Below are 21,083 nucleotides of genomic sequence, written 5' to 3'. Positions count from 1 at the left end.
AAATGCAAATCAAAATTACAATGAGGTATCACCTGACACCGGTCAGAATGGCCATCGTCAAAAAACGTACAAACAATAAATGCTGGAGAGGGTGTGGAGAAAAAGGGAACCCTCTTGCGCTTTTGGTGGGAATGTAAATTGATACAGACACCATGGAGAACAGTATGGAGGTTCCTTAAAAAACTAAAAATAGAGCTACCATACGGCCCAGCAATCCCACTACTGGGCATATACCCTGAGAAAACCATAATTCAAAAAGAGTCTTGTACCCCAATGTTCATTGCAGCTCTATTTACAATAGCCAGGACATGGAACCAACCTAAGTGTCCATTGACAGATGAATGGATAAAGAAGATGTGGCACGTATGTACAATGGAATATTGCTCAGCCATAAAAAGAAATGAAATTGAGTTATTTGTAGTGAGGTGGATGGACCTAGAGTCTGTCATAGAGAGTGAAGTAAGTCAGAAAGAGAAAAAAACATTTCTCTAACATAGCATAATGGTGGCCATTATGCTAACACATAATATGGAATCTAAAAAAAACCAAATGGTTCTGAAGAACCTAGGGGCAGGACAGGAATAAAGATGCAGACATAGAGAATGGACTTGAGGACACGGGGAGGGGGAAGGGTAAGCTGGGACGGAGTGAGAGAGCGGCATGGACATATATACACTACCATATGTGAAATAGACAGCTAGCGGGAAGCAGCCGCATAGCACAGGGAGATCAGCTCGGTGCTTTGTGACCACCTAGAGGGGTGGGATAGGGAGGGAAGGAGGGAGACGCAAGAGGGAAGAGATATGGGGATATTTGTTTACGTATACCTGATTCACCCTGTTATACAGCAGAAACTAACACACCACTGTGAAGCAATTATACTCCAATAAAGATGTTAAAAAAAAAAAAAGCGGTTTCTGAGCGTATACCCCAGGGGATATGATGCAGGTGGGATGGGGTGGGGCCGGGGTATGAGATGTGTTTTCTGTTTGATAATCGCGCTTCTGCTGGCAAATGCTCAGCACTGCGTGCCCCATCTTCTCTTCGGCTCTCTCACTGAATGCTCACCCAGGCCTCGGTAGGCGGTGGTGTCCCCTGGGTGTCACCCCGCTTACAGATGAGCGTGTGCTTCGGCAAGGGCCCCGCCGGAGTGTGGACTCAGGTCCTCTGACACCCAGTGTTTTTCCACTGTTCTTCCAAGGAGGAAGCCAGAGGCTCCCTCTAACGACGTTTATTAAAGGCTCAAGAAATAAAGTGATGTGCTGTGCTCCCATCCCTGCTTTACAGACGGCTCTGAACACCTAACAGGAGCTGGAAGATGCAGACAGAACCTCGCAGGCCACATGGGACGTGGGAGCTCTGACGGTGCAAACTCCCGGATCGCAAACGTAAAACAGATTAGCATCGGTCCTCAGAGCTCAAGCTGGCAGGAAATGGGCAGGGGCCCCAGGAAATCAGGCCAGGCCTGGAAATGCTACTTGCTGAGCTTGCTGGGGCTCCCAGAGCATCTCAACTCAAGCCAGGTCTGAGACCACGGGGTGACAACAGGCTCCTGGGCTGATTTTTTAAAACCTATTTGTCACGTTGACATTAATCCTCTCGTTAACAAATCTCCTGCCCTGATTCAGGATGGGCTCTAAGCCGTGGATGGAGGAGGGGACCAGGCGCAGCTGTCGGGTTTAAGGAGTCACAGGGGGGTCAGCAGGGCCTGGAGGCTGCCTCGCGGTGGGGCGGGGGGATGATCCTGAGCCTGAGTCTCATCGTTTCCCTTGTGGCCAGCCCCTCCACTCTCCTCTCCCGGTGGCCAGGCCCTTGCCTTTACTTCTTATTGATTTTCATATTTAAGGAAAAGCCATTTGCTTGATTTAGAGCAACAGAGTCGTCACTGTGTTTGGAGGGAAACTGCTCACAGGCAGGCACTTGGTAGAGGCCTCTCCTGGGCTTGGGGGGACCCGACTTCCCACCCAGGCAGCCCTGCGTCCACGGTCCCTGTGGCTTCTCTCTGCCGCCCTGTCCCACCACCTTGTCTCTCAGGAGCTGTCACTGCCTCTGCCCTTCAGCACAACTAGAGCTGGTCTGTTTATCCCCTGCCCACCCCCCTACCTGTCCATATGCCAGCGTGTTTATCCAGACACACTTCACTGCTGCAGGTCTGTGACTGGGACATTTGGAGCAGGGTCAGGGGACTGGTATGATCAGCCATTCATGAATGGGAGAGAAATACTGATCTCACAATGGAAGAGATTTAACCCTTACAAAACCATGGCTTGGGACTTCCCTGATGGCGCAGTGGTTAAGAATCCGCCTGCCAATGCAGGGGACACGGGTTCGAGCCCTGGTCTGGGAAGATCCCACATGCCGCGGAGCAACTAAGCCAGTGCTCCACAACTACTGAGCCTGCGCTCTAGAGCCTGCGAGCCACAACTACTGAGCCCGCGCACCACAATTTCTGCAGCCCACGGGCCTAGAGCCCGTGCTCCGCAACAAGAGAAGCCACCGCAATGAGAAGCCCGTGCACTGCAACGAAGAGTGGCCTCCGCTCGCCGCAACTAGAGAAAGCCCTTGTGCAGCAACAAAGACCCAACGCAGCCAAAAATAAATAAATAAATAATCTAGAAAAAGAAAACCATGGCTTTAGCCTTCTTCCCCATTCAGCTCCCAAGGAACAGCATCTTCCTGCCATTACCAGTATGGGTGGGGCCCCGTGTGCAGCCTCACCGTGGACCAGAGGGCAGTTCAGTCTCTGAAACTGCTTTGCAAGCCTGCTGTGTAATCCTTGGTCCCTAGACCGAGGAGGTGAGGAACTCAGCCGGCCCACCCTATGAGCCCTCGAGAAAGGACAGTGCTTCTTCCGAGAGGACCAGGCTCCCCTTTGCAGGCCGAGGAGCCTGTGAAAAGCAAGAGAGATTCCAGTTAGCACATGGCTGAATGCCAAAGTGGATGCAGGGTTGCATGACTCAGAGATCAAAATAATAATTAATGTTTACTGGGTAGTGCCAGCCACTCTTCTGAGTGTGCCACCTAGATTATCACACTTACTCTCCAACAATCGTAGGAGATGGCAACTGTCATTACCCCAGTTTACAGATGAAGAAACTGAAATGGTCAGAGGTTAAAGAATCCGTTCTGGTTCCCGTGGCTGATGAGGAGCAGACCCAGGATATGAACCCAGGCCACCTGCCTTCGAGCCCACACTTCCAGCCACTGTACCCACAGGGCAAGGCCTCGCCCCATGCATCCCTCTGAGACAGCGAAGAAAAGGCAACTCATTCCTTTCAAGGACAAAGACCATATAAAAATCCTTTTCCCTGGTTAGTTGGGAACTTCCTCAGTGTCACTACCAGTCCACTGTCTAGTGTCCCTTTATCAACCCCTTAGGTCCACAGCCACTGTGACCTGACTGACTGATTGGACGGGGGTGGGCAGGACTCTGCTGACCCTGCTCCCCTCGGGTTGCTGGTGAAACTTTGGGAGACCTCCCAGGGAGCTGGCCCCGGAAATAATCAATCATGTTTGCTGGCTGGAGCTGGCGACGCCTCTGGTCCCAATCTGGTGGGTCCTTGGTCGCACTGCTGCCTTTCTCCCGGAGCTCGAAGCCTGCTCCAGAAGCCCAGGCACCTGTCCCGGGAGGCAGGGTCGGTGGAGGCCGCACTGCCCAGGCTGCACTGGGTTCTGGCCGAGGCCCCACTTCCAGCCACTCTCTCTGGGTCTGGTCGTTTCTTCTCCCCCTCCCTCCTCCCCCTCCTCCCCCTCCTCCCCCTCCTCCCCCTCCCAGGCCCTAGAAGGAGAAAGGGCCGTGGCAGGGTCGCGAGGTGGGGCAAAGCCCCGCGAATTTTACTGAGCACCTACTATATGCCCGGCCCTTCTGGGGTCTCCCCTCCCCTCTGCATCCGCGTCCCAGCCCAGAAAGCGGAACAGAACAGAGAGGAAGGAAGGGGGCGCGGGCGGAAGGGGGTGGGAAGGCCCGGCCGACCCCTCTGTCCGCGCTCCTAAGCACTGCCGGCCGGCGGCAGCCCGAGGGCGCGTGGGGGTGGGGCGGCCGGGCCTGGAAGCGGCGGGTCCCGGCCGAGGAAAGGCTTGATTGTGCGGAGGCTTCCTGCCCCGCCACCCAGCTCCGCCTTTCTGCGGCCGCGGAGGCGGGACGGAAGGCGAAGGCAGGAAAGGGTTACGGGAATAGCTTTCCAATGACAAAGTCTGGAAGGGCCCGGCGCCTCCGCCCCTCTGCGGGTTCAACTGGCACAGCGCGGGGGGAGCGGGGCGCTCGGCGGCGCAGCCTCCGCCCCCGGCCCGGGGAGGCGGCCGGCGTGTGCCCGGGGCAGCGGGTCACCAGGCTCCGCCCCGCGCCCGGCAGGGGACGCACTTTGTTCGGGATGCCGCCTTCCTCAGCGTCGTGGGGCCCGGGCCGGCGGCGGCCGTAGTGCCACCCGCGACCGGAGCGCGGACGCCGAGACTCCGGGGGGGCCGATCAGCGCGGGAGCCTGAGAACTTTCTCCTCGCGACGTGGGCCTGGCCGGCGCCGTTGGGATGCGTGGACCCGGGGCCCCGGGGCGCAGGCGCGCGGGTGAGTGGCCCGCGCAGGGACCGGGCGGTCGCGGGGTGGGTTCGAGTCTGATGCTCCCCGCTTTGCGGGACTGGGCTGGCGGGTCCTGCGGGGCAGGAGGGCCCGAGCCCCGGGGGGAGTTAGCTTGCGCCCGCGGGAGGCTGAGCGTCCCCGCGGGGCTGCGCGTCTGGTCCAGGAGACTCACCATGGGCCACCCAAGTCCAACCTTTCTGAGCCTCGGTTTCCCTTGCCTTGCTGTTGAAAGTGTGTTGAGATCCTCTGATCAGAGACACCGAGGGCTACATCACACACACACACACACACACACACACATACCACACACATACATACATGCTCACATACATACACCATACACACACCACACACATACATACACACACCACCCACACACACACCACACATACACACACAATGCACAGACACACATGCTCACAGACATACACACCACACATACACACACCACACATACACACACGCTCACGTACACACACACACACACACACACACACACACACACACACACACACACACACACACACACACACACACACACACACACACACACACACACACACACACACACACACACACACACACACCTGCCCACATCTTCTCCTCCTACCCCAGCGGAGCGAGCCGAACAGCTGGGCAGGTGACCTTGGCACACTGTTCCAGAAAACGTTCTCTGGCCCCGGGATGCACTGAGAAGCATCGCACGGGCCCCGGAGGCTGGCCTCCTGGCACGCCTAGAAAGCTTCCCGGAGCAGCTGGGAGGGAGGGAAAAAGAGAGGGTGGCCGCTCTGGGAGCTCACCTAAGAGTCCCCGGTGCTTGGGCCCTGGAGTCCCTTCTGTTCTCAAAGCCGACAGAAACTGGTCGGAAGATAAAGAACTGGCGGAGTCTGCAGGGGGCAGAGAGGGGAGGCGTGAGTGGGGGCGGTGGGGATGGTGTGCAGCGGTGACGTCCACCCTGCAGAGAGGGTTCCTTGTCCCCGAGCCCAACATGGGAACATCAGCTGGTGAGTCAATGGCACTTTGTTAAGACAGCCCGGGGCGCAGCTGGCGCCGGCTTCTGGGACGCGCCGGATGCCCCTCGATAATGTGCTGTTTATCTGGCTTCCCGTTTCAGCGGTTGGCACACCATTGGCTCGTTCAAATTCAAGCTGAGAAGCCTGCGGCCTTGTTCGCGCTGCAGAAATAGAGGGTCTGCCTGGGTTTGCATCCTGCCTGCGTCTTGTTCCCCTACGCGGTGTCCCCTGCGACTCTTTTCTAACGGGGCTGCAGGACTTCACACAAAGAACCCTCCCCCGAGTAGGCGGAGCTGCCACTAGGTCGACCTGGGCTCCCTTCAGGCCAAAGACACAGATGACTCCAGCCTGCTTATGAATTTTTTGTATCCTGCTTTGAATTTGGGTTTGTGTGTCTTTGGGATTAAACTGGGAAAATGAGACAGGGAGTCGCAGTGATTGTGAGTTTCCTCGCCCGAGATGAGCTTTACAGTGGTCCGTGCTTCCACCAGTGGTTTCTAGGGGAAAGTTGCTGATCAGTTTGTAGGTCTGTATCAGCCTGTGTTGCTCACTTCCTGGATGACCCGCGAGCAGGTCGTTCCTGACTTGTGTACCATGGAGCACGAAAGAATGGCCAGGGCTTTTCTGATCTGTGCTCCAGCCTCTAGGGTCTGTTTCCCGGGCTCCCCAGGTTTAGAGGGAACAGCCCCTACTCTGAAGTCCCCTGGGGCAGGTTTCCATTCTGCTTTGTGTTTTTATCTCCCTGTGGAGGCCTTCCTGCCCGCTGTCCTGTCTGACCACGCCCAACACTCAGCAGGCATCTTTCAAATGTTTGCCAAATTAATACAATTGGGAAAAAAAATTTTAGGTACCACCCAGAGGTCTCCCATCCAACTCCGGTGCCCATTTATTCTTATTTATGTCTTTCTTTGAGAGTCGTTTGATTTGCCTCCACCACCATCCCCCCAGCCCCCTTTTCCCCTGAAAACCTGGTCCATGATGAGGTTGATTTGTTCACAGCTGGGCAAGCTTTAAGCATGCAGGCCTTTTCTGGAATCTCCTTGGGAAGTCCTGGCCTGAGCAAACTGAGAACAGGAATGCTGTTTTTCCTTCCCTCCCCAAACCTGGCCCCCTCCTGAGTCCTTGGGAGCCTCTGGTATTAGCCCAGCTTTGGCCCAGCGGGAAAGAATGGCCTAGAGAAGAAACAGCTCTTGTCCGTCTTTTCAAACTTGTCTCTCTTTTCATCTTTCCATTTTCCATCAATGTCACTTCCCTTTTCTTTAAAGTTCTTTTGAATTCTTAAAGGGTTTGGCCTTCAGAAGCACTAGTCTAAAGAGGTCTTCCCCTCCCAGCCCCTGCCCTGCCCTCCCCTTTACAGCGGGGAATCAAGGCCTACAGGAGGGAGTGGAAGGGCTCAAAGCTGCACAGCTGGGGCTGCGGAACCCAGCCTAGAACGCAGGGCTTCTGGCTCCCCATCTAGGGCTCCTTCCCTTTCAGCCAGTCACTTCCGTGCATCAGAATGTTTCTCTTCCTAGTACTGCCATCCGTAGATCTCAGAAGATGTTCCATAGCTGTTGGCAAGAGAGAGGGACAGAAACAAGGGGGAAGGAGAGTATCTCTGTCATGGAACCAACCACCAGCTCGTAGCGTCTAGAACTGAGAAGTGTGTCTCTCCTTGGCAAACACTCCATCTTTCTGGCCCCGAGTCACAAAACGATCATTAAAAGCACTTCCAGTTCCTTCTTCAACTTAAAAAAGAAAAAAACCCACCAACTTTTCAAGTGGAAAACACCCCCCCTATGTAAACAATTTCCTGGGCCTCGTCTGTTCCCTCCCCCTCCTAGGAAGGCTGACTCAGGCCTGATTTCCTCCAAGGGGCCTGGGATTTTGCTTCCCAGCTTCCTGTGGCTCTTGAGATGTGAAGGGAGGCAAGATGGCCGAGCCCCATGGCCGAGCCCCAGGTCACTCTGGCCTGCCTGCGGCTGGGGTTCCGTTTCTCTTGCACAGACCATCATCCCCATCAGATCTGTTTGCTCTACTTGATTCTAGTAAGAGACACACTAACACACATGAAAAACTAAAGGTGCTCACTGATGCATGCTCCTCCACCAAGGACCATTAATAACGAGATGTCCCCACTTCAAGGGGCCCTGAGACTCTTCTGATGCCCAGTCCTCCGATACTCTGAAAGCTTTCCTAAGTGGGGTTGTTTTCTCAGTTTCTTTTTTGGATTGTTCACTGCGGTGTGTAGAAACACAATTGATTTTTGTGTGTTGATCTTGTCGCCTGGAACATTTGTTTATTAGCTCTTTTGGCTTTTGTATGGGTGGATTCTTTGGGGTTTTCCATATGCAGGGTCATGTCAACTGTGAATAGAGATAGTTTTACTTCTTCTTTTCCAGTGCGGATGGCTTTTACTGCTTTTTCTTCCCTGACTGCTCTGGCTGGAACCTCCCATCCAGCGTTGAGTGGCTAGTGAGAGCAGGCAGCCCTGTCTTGTTCCTGATCTTAGAGGGAAAGCTTTCAGTCTTCAGCGCTGAGTAGAACGTTTGCTGTGGGTTTTTCATAAAATCTCTTTATCGTGTTGAAGAAATCCCTTCTAATCCAGCTTTTCTAAGTGTATTTTATCATGCAAGTGTGTTGGATTTTGTCAAATGCTTTTTTTCTGTGTCACTTGAGTTCATCATGTGTTTTGATAATTACATTGATTTTCTTATGTTGAAGTTCCCTTGAATTCCTGAGAAAAATCCCTCTGAAAGCTTTTTTTAAAAAAATATGCAAAATTTCATTTTTTTATTTTAAAAACTGAAGAAAATTTGACAAAGTACTAACATTCTGTAGTTGGGTGGGTGGGTGCATGTTTATTATAGTTTTCTTTATAGTTATTGTACTTTAAACATTTAAAAATTTTTACTGTGGTTAAATATATATAGCACAAAATTGACCATTTTAATCACTTTTAAGTGTACGGTTCGGTGGCCTTAAGTACATTGTTGTATAACTGTTGTCACCTTCCGTCTCTAGAACTTTCTCATCTTCCCAGATTACAACTCTGTCCCCGTAAACAGTAACTCTTCGTCTTCTATCCACCCCCCACCCCCTGGCAACCACCAACCTACTTTCTATGTCTGTGAATTTGTGAAAACTTCGTAATAACTAGAAAAGTCAGGACTTTGAGGCATTGAAGGGTTAAAGGACCTCACCCCATGTCCAAAGGGAACATCTTAGAGGGATTTTGATTCAGATCTTTTTGACTTACAAGCACTCGCTCAACCACTGCCCCTGTGTCAGAGACGTTTGACGAGCCCGGGTGTAGACATGAGCTGACCCAAGTGTAGACGTGAGCTGATCCAGGTGTAGTCATGAACTGACCCAGGTGTAGACATGAGCTGACCCAGATGTAGACATGAAGTGACCCAGGTGTAGACATGAGCTGACCCAGGTGTAGACATGAGCTGACCCAGGTATAGACATGAAGTGACCCAGGTGTAGACATGAGCTGACCCAGGTGTAGACATGAGCTGACCCAGGTGTAGACGTGAACTGACTCTGGGTCTTCATGGGGCTCGGAGGGCACCAAGGCCACCCCAGTGTGAGCTGCATTTTCCAGCTCAGTGGCTCCATCTTGACGGCCTGTCGGACTCACTGGGGAGCTTTGACCAGGACGGACGGGTCCCTGGGCCCAGCCCCAGATGTCAGCTTCCCTTGGTTTGGACACAGCTGCCCTCGTGACTCTGATGCACAGTGAGGGTTACGACCGCTTGGCGGCTGAGCTGATTTCGCCCCTGGAACCCTTGGCTGGTCACCGCTTTCAGTGACGCAACTCCCTCCCCATCTGGACAGTAAAACTGACCCACTTTACATCCCTCCCCGACTTTAAAATCCATTTGTAAATAGAATAAATGCCAACTTCTGTAGAACTAAACTTTCAAAGTTGGAAAGAACCATGTCACGAAGCCCCGTGTTTGCTTCCCAGGTACCACAGGCGCCTCTAAACCATCCCCTCCAGGGTCCTCCGGCTGGGGACCCCCCACGACTGTGTGCTGAAACCATCTGGTTCTGTATTTGAATGCTCTGTCCTTCAGGGTTCCTCCTGGGTTTATCTTTCGTGGGTGTGACTGCCTCTGGGGAAGATACCAAAGGTGAATGGGCTTCACCAAATGCACCCCCAAATAAAGTGGGGGGCTAGCAGTAAACCTCGCAGAGCAAGTGCTATTGCCCTGCATGGTGACAGCCTTTCAGGGTCTGGAAGCAGGTGCCACACACTGCCCGGGCTCCTCCTCTGCCCTGTTTCCTTCAGATCATCCTCACTGGGTATGATCTCAGGTGTCTTCTGGGAAGACAGATGATGTCATAGTAAGAATTTGGACCATGAAGTGAGGCAGACTGGGAATCAAGGTTCAGGTCTTGACTTTGCACGCAAAGTCCTCAGCACGTGATGAATATTCCACAGATATTAGCGATTGGAATCATATTCTCCCCACTGGCCTCAGTGCTGTCTGTGGGACCTGGGCCGCCAGAGCACCTGGTGGAGACTCCACTTCTTCCCCAGGGAGAGTTGAATGAAAATGCTTCACTCCTCAGACACTGTTCCCCGGTCGCCTGATCTCCACCCTTCCACCACAGTGATTCCTGTGATCTGGCCAGGTTGGGAAATCCACTCGGAGAGTGATTGGGTCACGTGAGCCCATGGAGCCTGCCCTGGTCCAGGGACGGTCAGGGTGAGATTCCCCTCACCCTCCTCGTTGCACGAATCACCCTTAGGAGAAGCCAGGGTCCATCTCCCTCCGAACAGAGGACGGCTCTCCAGTCCCGAGCTCCCTGCACGTCTGCAGATCGCCCGTCATCAGCCGGGAAGGCAGCTCTCTTTCTGACGTGTGGATCGCCCCCCAGAGCCTGCGAGCTGGCTGTCCAGCTGGGGACACGGGATAAGGCATAAAGCAGGGAGAGGCTGGTGGCGTCTTTTGCCCTTTCCTGTGTGTGTTGCCTCGTGTTCTTTTGCTGTTGCCTAGCTTTCTGCAGACTTGGAGCGGAGTGTAGAATAGGTCCCCAGTAGGTGACTGTAAAGCCAGTCACCGGCGCCTCTTCGCCAAGCTCATTGGTGCAGATGACTGAGCTGACTGGGCAGGAGGCTGGGCTCCAGGTGCTGCTAAGATGCCAACTGTCTGTCTGTTCTCCTTTAACAAAGGAGACAGCTGACGCCCCGGCCGGGACCCACCGGCGGCTGCCCACCTGGCCCTCGTCTGGGGCGGTTCTGGGAGTCCCTGGGCCCTCCCCGGCACCCCCATGCCACGCACGCACTCGGGGGGGGGGGGATGGTGGCAGCTGTGGGGTCAGGGCCCGCCCCTGCTTCCCTGGGGACAAGAAAGGCGCCACGACAGTTCGGGTGCTTCCGACCTGGAAAGTTTTTTCCCTGTAATGTTTTATTTTGAAAAGATGTCAAATCAGTAGAGAAGGTGAGAAATAGGACAGCGACTGGATTCTCTGACTGGTAACGCTTTGCTCCAATGCTGTGTGTCTCTCTCCATTTATCCACATCAGTGTATATATAATAACACTTTCCCGAGCCATTTGAAAATAACTTGCTGAGATGGTGGTATTTAACCCTTAACTATTGCCCATGCATTTCCTGAGAGTGAGGACTTATAGCCCCACAATCACACCCAATGATAGTGAATTTAATAGCATTATTATATTTAACAAACGGGCCACATTCAGATTTCCCAGTTGTTCCCCAAATGCCCTCTAGAGAGCTGTGCATTTCCCCTCCGCCTGATGTGCTGGGGCCTGAGCTGCAGTTTTATCTCCCGAAAGAGGGAACTGGTGTCATGACTCCTTAAATTGGGACAGGGATGCCCTGAGTACAAAGCAGTTTGATTTTTATGATTTCAGTTTGTCTTTACAACCTCTTAGCGAGATGGGCACTAATCTCCCCATTTCACTGGTGAAGAAACTGAGGTTCGGAGAGTTATCCAAGCGGCCCCGCCAACGTGAGCCATCATTACCGTTCCAGGCTGCATGTCGTGTTATCTTATTTACAAAAAGCCTTGTAAGTGTCACTCACATTCCTTGTCCTCCCCATCTTGTCTTGTGAGGCATTAGGACCTGCTTATGCTGTCCCCATTTTACAGACGAGGAAAGTGAGATTGGGAGCCTCCAAGGCTGGTATAAACCACACTCCCGTAGTCCAGACACCATAAGTGACCTGCATTCCCTTTGAAGCAAGCTCAGTGTGGCTGCTTGTCAACGGGCAAAGGAGAATCAAGCGTATGTGACCAAGGGGAGGGGGCAGGGGAGCGGGCAGGAGGTTCTCCAGTATTCTCGTCTCATCAAGCTGGGGGTTCAAGAGAGTCGTCAAAGTGTCCTAAAACAAGAAAACAAAACTCAAGATTATAGGTGGGAAATAACCAATAAAAGGAATGAAAATAAAATATTGGGAGGAAGAGAAGGAGAAAGAGAAAGATTCTTATTTTCTACTATTTTGTCGGATAATGGTAGATATTGTCTAAAGGTGGCAAGACAGGGAATCGAGTTATTAGTGTATCATCCCTGGTTGTGTGGGTAACCACCCAGAGAACTAGTAGCAGAGGCTCTCTGGGTGCCACTTTTATCACTCCTGCAAATTTTACCCAGTTAGTCCAAGGAACACTGTCAAAGTGTTATATTTTGAGTTCTGTTTCTCATTTTCTCCTCAGAGTTGAAAATAACCATTTTGCATGAATTTAGCCTGTGTTCATCTGGCAATACATTGAGACCCTTTGGCTTGTTAGCTGGTCTGGAGCTGACACACCGGCCCCTCCCGAGGTCCACATCTCCTGTGAATCCAGACCTCTCCGCCGTTACCGATCTCCCTACCAGATGTCATCACAGGGGCACGTCTCTTGAGGCCACGTCAACCCTGAGTCATCCCACCGCTTCCTTTTGCTGGCCTTGGCCACTAGGGGGGCCCAGAACGTGGCCACAGGGTTGGAGTAGTTGTGGGAAGAGGGTGGGAAGGCCCTGCTGAGCTGGCCAGAGGGCCCGGGACACTCTGGCACCACGTCCAGCGCAGACAAAGCCCCGTGTCTGGGATCTGGGTGGGGGCTGGCGGGCCGATGTGTCTGGGAGAGGCCGCCCAGGGCAGAGGAAAGCCCGCTGGGCCACGCTAGGCTGGCCTTCGAGCTGGAGGTGGCCTGGCTGGGTCCCGGCACGGAGTCAGGCTCAGGAAATCCTTGCTCACTGATGCCTTGAGGGGAAGGGGTGGGTTGTTCGTGGGTGTCCGTCCCTCTCTCCTGCCAAGGGGAGCCCCGGTCCTGACTCTCCCTGGCGGGTGAGAGGCCACCTCCTGGTCCTCAGCTGCTCCTGGGGCCTCTGCGGTGGGAGGTGGGGGTCAGTCTGACCCGGGCTCCTGTGACACCCCCTCCGGGCTTCCGGCCCCTCGTCTGTAAGATGGGGACAGTCATTGCTACCCCATGGAATGGCGAGAGTCGTCCTAGGGTTAGGGTCAGGGTTAGTGTGTCAGGAGCTGCCTGGCTGGAGCGGATGCTGGTCACTATTGTCGGACGCCCCACGCTGCCCCTGTGGCCGCTGCATGTGGGCCTCAGAGGGTAAACGCTGGCTGGGCCAGTGACAGGGCAAAGCAAGGAGGCCGCAAGCACTCAGTGCCCCAGCCCTGCAGACCACACTTCTGGGTGGATTGATCCCCAAAGGGGTGTTTGTATGCCAGATGGGGAGATGCTTCCCTGCCAGGGCCAGATGGGGAGGGGGGAGAGGTGCGGCTCTAAGATGTGTGATCCCTCTGGGCCCCAGTGGGCTCCAGTCTGCAGGCCTCTCGGCGGGGGCTGGGAGAGTGGAGGGACCTAGGGCTCTTCTGGCGGAGCCTGCCCACCAGCTAGCCCAGGCTGTGTTTCCAGGGCATCACACACAGCCGCGGCTTCGGGAGGAGAGGTCGCAGGTGTGGACGAGGCAGAGGATATGGGAAGGTGGGAGATTTGAAAGGATGAGCTCAGGCCCCAGGAGTCCAAATCCAGGCTGGGGCGGTCGCCATGGCAGCAGGACACCAGGGAGGGCTCAGCCTGGATGCCTCAGGCGGAAGGAGGGCCTGATTTATGAGCTGGGGGAGAGCGGTGCTCAGCAGCCTGTGGACGTGGACGGGGGCCTTCTACTCTGTTCGCGTCCACCCGCCTCTGTGTAGTGAAGGTGGCTGGCGCCTCAGGCTGGCCGCGGGCTGATCAGAGCCCGAGCGAGACTCCAGCCTGGAAAGCAGTGGAAGAAAACTCTTCCCCTCACAGTCCATGGCACCCCCCACACTCTGGGCCCTGGCCTGGCCTTTCCCTCCAACCCAGAGGGAAGGAATCCTTTTCTCCTTTTTTCCCCCCTATTCTGTTGTATTTTAATTGGGGTATGATTTACAAACAGTGAAATACACAAACCATAGGTGTCCCGTCTCATGTGTTTTTAACAAATGAACGTACCTTGGTAACCACACCCCAGTCCAGATATAGAACATTTCCATCAGCCCAGTTTCCTCCTGTCCCTCCCGGTCAGGACACCTCTCCCACCATTGTTTCCCTGTTCTGATTTTTATCGCCAGATTCATGGTGCCCGATCTTGAACTTCACGTACGTGGATCATGTAGTGGGTTCTGTTGTGTGTCTGACTTCCTTCGCTCAGCATACTACTTCTGAGACTCATCCATGTTGAATGATGTACTTTGTTTCTTTTAATTCCTGCCGTGGGGACGAACCGGTCTGTTTCTGGGGGATGCTTCCAATGCTTTTCCTGTTCCAGGAGTCACATCTACCCGCATCACCAGGATCTCTGCTGGGGTTTTGAGAGTGAAGATGAGCTGGAGGTCTTTGAGGTTGGCAGTGTCGTCTTCTTTGTGCCGAGACCACACCCCGTTTCGTGGCTCCCTGTACGTGGCCCTGGTGCCTTTTCTTCCCTTCATGGGCTGGGAGCTACCTTCCCTCCTGGAAGGTTCAGATCATGGGACAGCTGGAACATCCGGCCCTGCTGGTGGCACAAAGCCGGTGGGGAGAGACACCGGAGGTCCGAGAGGGCATCTGACCCAGTTTCTGGAGCTCCAGCTCAGCTCTGGTCTCTGGAGGGACCCCAGCACGTGCTCCGAGGCTGGCGCACGGTGGGCTCCCAGGAGAGGTTCTGAGTGGACGGATGGGTAGGGAGGGAGAGCCAGCCGGCAGATCTGTCACAGTCACCGAGGGCAGCCCTGCAGGGAGGCAGTGAGAGCTGGTGGGGAGCAGCAGGCCGCAGGGAGTGAGCTGCACATGGGAAGGACCAGGATGGAGAGGCGGCGAGCCTGCTGCCCTGAGCCTGGACCCGGGCGCTGCACTTGACTTGCCCCAGCCTCAGAGTCCTCGTCTGCCGAAGAGGACCAGCCCCTTGTGTCAGCTTGCTGGACCTGTCATCGCAAAGTGCCACAAACGGGGTGGCCTAAAACTACAGAGATTTATTGACTCGGTTCCTGGAGCTGCGAGTCTGGACTCCAGGTGTCGGCCGGGCTGTGCTCCCCCGCGGACCTGCGCTGGGGGGTCCTTCCTTGCGTCTCCCGGCCTCCCGAGTTGCCAGCCGTCCTTGGTGTCCCTCAGCCGGTAGACGCATCACTTCGGTCTTTGCCTGTCACCACGTGGCCACCTCCTCCCTGTGGGGTCCTCACGTCCATCTGTGTCCAGATTTCCCTCTACTTACGAGGGCACCCTACTTATCAGGGCAACTCTACTTGAGTGTGACCTTGTCCTAATTAATTACATCTGCAGAGACCCTATTTCCAAATACGGTCATGTTCTGAGACACTGCGGGTTAGTATTTCAACAATCTTTTCTTTCTTTTTTTTTTTGAATTTTTGAATTTTATTTATTTATTTATATAGCAGGTCCTTATTAGTTATCTGTTTTATACGTATTAGTGTCTACATGTCAATCCCAACCTCCCAGTTCATCCCACCAGCACCCACCTTCAACCATCTTTTCCTGATGACGCAACGCAGCCCCTCACATACCACCTGCCTCCTGACATGGCATGAGGCAATGCATACCAATTCCTCTGTAGCTGTGTCGTGTAAGGCCAGGGCCGGGGGTGATTTTGGCTGGAGGACCTGCTTTAACGTCGCTTGCCCTTGTTCGAATTCCCTCCCCTCTCTGAGTCTCCATTTCCTCATCAGGTTTGGTCTCTAGCTTCTCCTCCAGATCTAAATCCTGTAAGTCTTTGCCTCTGCGGCTCTGAGTTTTCAAGTCTGGGAACCTGGGAGAGCAGTGGGGTCCCTGAGAGGTATGGGGAGGTTGGGCCGGGGACCCGTCCGAACATCAGAAGATGCTCCCTCTTGGGCCTGCCCTTTCCCTCCTATGGTGCTTGGACCCTGGCAAGTCCTGAGCATCTTCTGTGTGTAGCCCTGGGCCATTGACCCTCACCTAGTGAGGCCTGGAAGGAGGCAGGCCTGCTATAAATAACACTCTCCGATCCAGAGGCCCTCTTCCTGGGCAGGAAACGCAGCAGCCTGAGGGCAGGAAAAAGGTGTTTCCGAAAGAGAGGCCAGAAAAGGGAGAGGCTAGAGGGGGTTCAGGGGACAGATGGGTCCCCCGGCCCCGGAGGAAAGGCTCTGCAGAGGCAGCTGGGCGATGGGTCAGTGGGTGGCTTAGGGCTGCTCGGGGGACTGGCTTCTGGCTCTGCCTGGGGTCTGTGTTCATGAGAACAGCCCGTGGAAAAGGCCCAGGAGGGGTTTGGGCTGGGAGGCGGGATTTCCGGTGGAGCGAGGATTGAAGGTGCCGTGTTCACTGACTCAGCATCTCTCATGCATCCACCGAACACTCGCCGGGACCGTGCTGGGCGCCAGGACAGGTGATCTAGGCTCAGTTACAAAAGGCGTCCAGAAAGCAAACCAGCGATACAGCCTGGTTTTCACAAGCGCCGCAGAGGCAGCTCAGGGCCGGTGGGGGTGGGGGCAGCGAGACAGAGGAAGGAATCGTAGGCCCTGGCGGGGGTGGGGACCTCCTGGGCAGTGAGTGCCGTTTGCTCCCAGGACTGAGTCAGGCAGAGAGTGGCTGTGAAGGGGGTGGGGGGCGTTCCAGGCAGACTCTTCACCTCTGTTCTTCAGGCCCAGACCTTGTCCAGGAAGGGCCTCCGGGGTGCTGGTGGTCTCAGAGCAGCCCTCGTCCCCTCCACAGAGACTCTGGGCCCTTGGGGAGCATCGCCCCACACCTGGCCGGCCGAGAGCACTGTCTCCCGTGTCCTGTGCTGAAGACATGTGAGGGTCTACAGTGCCGTCTCCCTAAAGAGCCTTAGAAAGTCATCACTCCCCCTGGAAAAACAGAGGCTTGACTCTGCTGAGGTCTCTGCAGTGGCAAACGTCACCGGCCAAAGCTCGGACGCTGGCTCGTCCCTGGGGCAGGGGACGATGGCGAGTCAGCCCGAGCCTGGGAGGAGACCCGACTCCTGGCCCTGCCCGAGCACAGGCGCCCTTAACTGAGGGAGGGGACTGTAGGCTGTCGTTTCTGTCCAGAAGCTCAGGGAGTGTCAGGCTGAGACACCTTTGCGTCCCCAGGCCACCAGCAGTGCTGTTGAAATGCCACGTGCCAGCCGTGGTCATTCAGCCACGGTGGCTGGTGATCTGGCGCCTTCTGAGGGATCTGGGCAAAGCTCAGCCTCCGCGCCCCCCTTCCTGGGAGGCAGCGCTCGGTGGTTTGGGAAGAGACCCAAGGCTGGGCTGCACGCTTGCCTGCGTCCCTCAGCCCAGTCCGCTACAGTCTCGGGGCCCCGTCAGGCCTCCATCAGGACATTAACTCGCCTTGGGGCAGTCACCTGCCAAGCCGCACCTGCCCCAGGGGTTCCCGGGGTCAGCCGGAGGGAGAACCAGGTCAGGATCTCACCCATAGCCTCCTCTGCTGGGGTCAAATGTTAGAGATACCTCTTGATCTTCCCACTTCTCAGGTGGGTAAAGTGAGGACCACCTGGCCCGTGCCACTTAGACTGGAAAAAATGAGTAAGTAAAGCGCAGGAGTAGACGGCAGGACCCAGTCCCTTTACTGTAGTCACGCTGCGAACTGTCAGACGTGGTCTGTTCCAATAGGAGGGGTGAAGGGGCACAGGGCGGCTGTGTCTGCACCAGGAAGAGGATGAAAGGGCTCCTGGGGGGCCGGGGCGGGGGCGGAGGGTAAGAAGGAGGTGGGGCAGCGGGGCTCCTACCCTTCCGCCACTTTCCAGTTGTCTGTGCCGGTGATGCGTCCCCCAAACGCCTTCTCCTGCACAGTGGGGACCACCTGAACCCAGCTCGTTTGACTGGTCGAGGGTGGGATGACCTCACCGATATAAGGCGCGGCGCCTGGCCCGTGGAGGGGAGTTCCTTCCGTAATGGGTGCTGTCGGGCCTCCCCGCTCAGGCCCGTGGGAGGCTTCCGTGAGCTGGGAGGAGAAGTTGCTGGCGTGAACCGGTTCTGGTCAACGTCGCCCCTGACCCACCACCTCCGGTCCAGCTGGAGGGACTGGCCCCGTGCCCTCGGAGGGTCCGCCACGGGGGGTGGGGGTACTGCCTGGACCCCTGTGTTGGGTGGGGAGGCCGAGGCTCTGGAGGAGAGCTGGCTTCTCGGTCGAGGAGCTGGGAGCAGGGCTTTGGGGCCAGCCATGGGCAGGGGGGCAAGTCTGCTGGGGCCGGAGTGTGAGGGAGGGGAACCCGGTCGCCTGGAGCTGTGGAAGGTCACCTCCCTTCTGGGGGATTCCGTTTGGGAGCCCTCGGGAACAGGGTGGTGCCTGTCCACTCTCCTCCCCCCTGGCAGGGCCCGGTGCCACCCTCCAGTAAGTGAGGGCAGTGCAGAGGATTCTGGGAGCTGGAGAAGGGATGGGGTTCGCCCTTTGTCTGCAGGTCCTGCATCTTCCCACCGCTGCCACCAGAGGGCGCAGTTGCCCAGCAGAAGCCCAGTCCCCACGCCCTCTCCTGTGTGGGCAGTGGGCAGAGGGCAGCAGCGGGCAGCTCTAAACCTTGGGGGCTGTCCCTTCCTCATCCCACTGCCGGGCCCAGCTCTGGCCGTCCTGGGCCAGCAATCAGCAGGCAGGAGCCCAGTGACCCTGCATCCGTGGTGGTTTGGGGTGCCCAGGGGACGGCACACCCCAGAGTGGGGCAGAGGGGGCTGGATTGGCGCTGGGCCCTGGGTTCCTTGCCCCATGGCAGGCCCTGAGACACCGGGACTCCCTGAAACCCTCCTCCTGGTCCTTTAGGGCCCAAGTCACTGTCCCACGGCGGGAACCAGGGTCTCCACAATGCAGATCTGTTGCATTGCTGCCTCTGCTCCCTGCAGGGCCCCTTTCCTGGGACTGTGGAAAGCTCCGGGGTCTGTGTCATGAGCCCTGAGGCCAGGTCGCAGTTCCAGGCCAGCCCTGGGGGCACGCAGCGGACAGTGGGCCTGGGGAGGGGTCAGCATCCTGCTGCTTTTCCACCCCCGAGGGCCCTCCCTTCTGCTCCCAGTCTTCGTTCCCTCCAGAGGTCCTGAGTGGGGCATCCGTCCAGGGACTGGCTTGGGGTTGAGCTGGGGTGGGGACTTGGTGCTCTGAACCCTCTCTTGCTGAGACCCCAGAGTCCCTGCCTTGACCCCGGGAGCCTCGGGAGGTCCTGCCCTGCCCCGAGTCCTCCTCTTTGCTTTAAAGGGAGGGTGTCGGCAGTCCCCTTACTGCTGGGACGGTGGGATGTTGACAATGAATGGATTGTCCTAAACGTCGTGATTTTTTAATATCGTGAGAGCGGTGATTTGTGGATGGGAAAGAGCAGCAGCTCCCAGCCTAAAGGATGGCGTGGGGGATGCAGGGAATCACCCTGCCCTGCACACATGCTTTGTACTAAAGCGGATGTGGGCAGGCACAGGCCTGGGTTTGAATCCCAGTTCTGCTACTTCGTGGCTGGGTAGCTGACTACGGTGCTTCAGTGTCCTAGGCTGTAAATGATGAGGCTTAAAGATTAAACCTGCAGGGTGGTAGCTGGCACATGGCAGGCCCTCGAGGGACGTTAGCTTCATTTTCCATCATCGTGTGTCTAGGTTTTCCTTCCGAGTCCTTTTGCCCCAGACGTTCTGTCCCAGGGACCAAAGCTGTTTCCCCAGGCTGCAGGCTCCCTTGGGGCCGGGCTCTTTCTCCCGCGCCAGTGTGGGGTTTACTGGAGGCAAGGGCTGTCTCCCCACGCATCCTCGGCCTCTGTAAACTTGGCAGCTAGGCCCTGCCCATCAGATTGGGCGCTGTCTCTGAAGGCAGGGGCAGTGTTTCCTCCTGTGCCCTCAGACTGGGAGCAAGATTTTCAAGGTTGGAACAAAGGCACCTGAGAATTAAGAGTAGTTCAGTTTGACAGTCGTTGAGAGGCAGGTAGTAGCACCACGTACTTGGTGGGCTCTGAGGGCACTTTTCTAAGGCCGTGTCCAGCCCTGGACCCCGGTGTCGGGTCCTTGTTGGCAGAAGGTGTTTCTGCAGTGGAGGCATCTGGGGTGCACATGCAGAGTTGGCCGGGCTGGATGGAGGCCTGGGAGGCTTTGGATTCCAGGCTCTGGGACTCACCACCCCCCCGCCCCCCATCACAGCAGCCCTTCCGCAGCTGGCCGCACAGGGACGGGGTTGGTGGGCCTGGCCTGGGGTGGGGGAGGGCAGCGGTGTCCTCCCCTCGGGCACAGCTGCATCTCAGCAGGAAAAGATGAAGGGATCCTGGCAGGACTGGCTGCTTTATAAAAGCGCCTGTGACTACCAGCCCCAATCTTCCCGCTGGGTGGGGCTTGAAAGCCTCGTAGGAAGCAGGCCACCCTGGAAATGTGCAGAACAGGCCCCGGCACCTCTTCTGCTTGAGCTAAGGGGGAGGGGCGGGACTCCAGGCTGGGGCGGCTGGAGGCGAGCTGGCCGTTGGGGGTGCAGGCAGGGCAGGGCGGGCTGGTCCTGTCTCTGGTGTTTTGTCTGTAAGGGAACCAGCAGGTCGCCAGGAAGGAAGGTGGGCTCTGAAACCACACACCTGAGCCCGGATGCTGGGCCCTTTGTGCCTGGATGATCTGGGACACATTATGGGATCTATCTGAGCATCAGTTTCCTCCTCCAAAAACTGGGGGTGAAGGCAGCAGAGGGGGTGGGCAGTCGATGAGGTAATGCACGGACTTCATGAGCAGGTTTTGCCAGGATGGATGGCCTGGGCCCTCGACTCAGCTGCCCTGTCCTGTGGGGAAGGCCTGGGGGGCGGGGAATGTGTGAGGAGGTGACTGACAGGGTAGGCAGTGGGCGCAGACGTGCTGAGCAGGCAGTATGGGGGTGCTGCCCTGGGCTCACTCCTCAGCATCTACAGACGCAGGAAACATTTGTCCTGGGAGGAGCCTCTCCAGACACAGGGGCCCACACTGGGGGTCACTGCCCCAGGAAATCACTCTGGGGCAGCCCAGGCTGGGAGGAGTGGGCGGGCCTGGGCCAGGGGTGAGCACCCGAGATCACTCACCCCAGGATGCTGCCTGGGGGTGGCGGGACCCAGCTCCCTGCTGCAGGTGCAGGGACATAGCGGGGTGAACCCCAGAGCCCCCT

The 21,083-nt window shown here is 56.3% G+C and overlaps 1 protein-coding gene across 3 annotated transcripts in view; it reads left to right on the top strand.

The window, feature by feature from the left end:
- Positions 1-4,257: 4,257 nt before the first annotated feature.
- Positions 4,258-21,083, top strand: part of NAV1 (neuron navigator 1) — a 211,405-nt gene continuing 194,579 nt past the window's right edge. For all 3 annotated transcript variants that reach the window (XM_081226425.1, XM_081226424.1, XM_081226423.1), the window contains exon 1: positions 4,258-4,561. The gene's annotated coding sequence lies outside the window, so the exon portion shown is untranslated. The remainder of the gene's footprint in view (positions 4,562-21,083) is intronic.

The sequence above is a fragment of the Mesoplodon bidens genome (assembly GCF_964165515.1).
Source record: "Mesoplodon bidens genome assembly, chromosome: 2".
In the NCBI taxonomy this organism is placed as follows: Eukaryota; Metazoa; Chordata; class Mammalia; order Artiodactyla; family Ziphiidae; genus Mesoplodon; species Mesoplodon bidens.
Note: the sequence above shows the minus strand (reverse complement) of the source record. Positions and strands in the feature narration are given on the sequence as shown.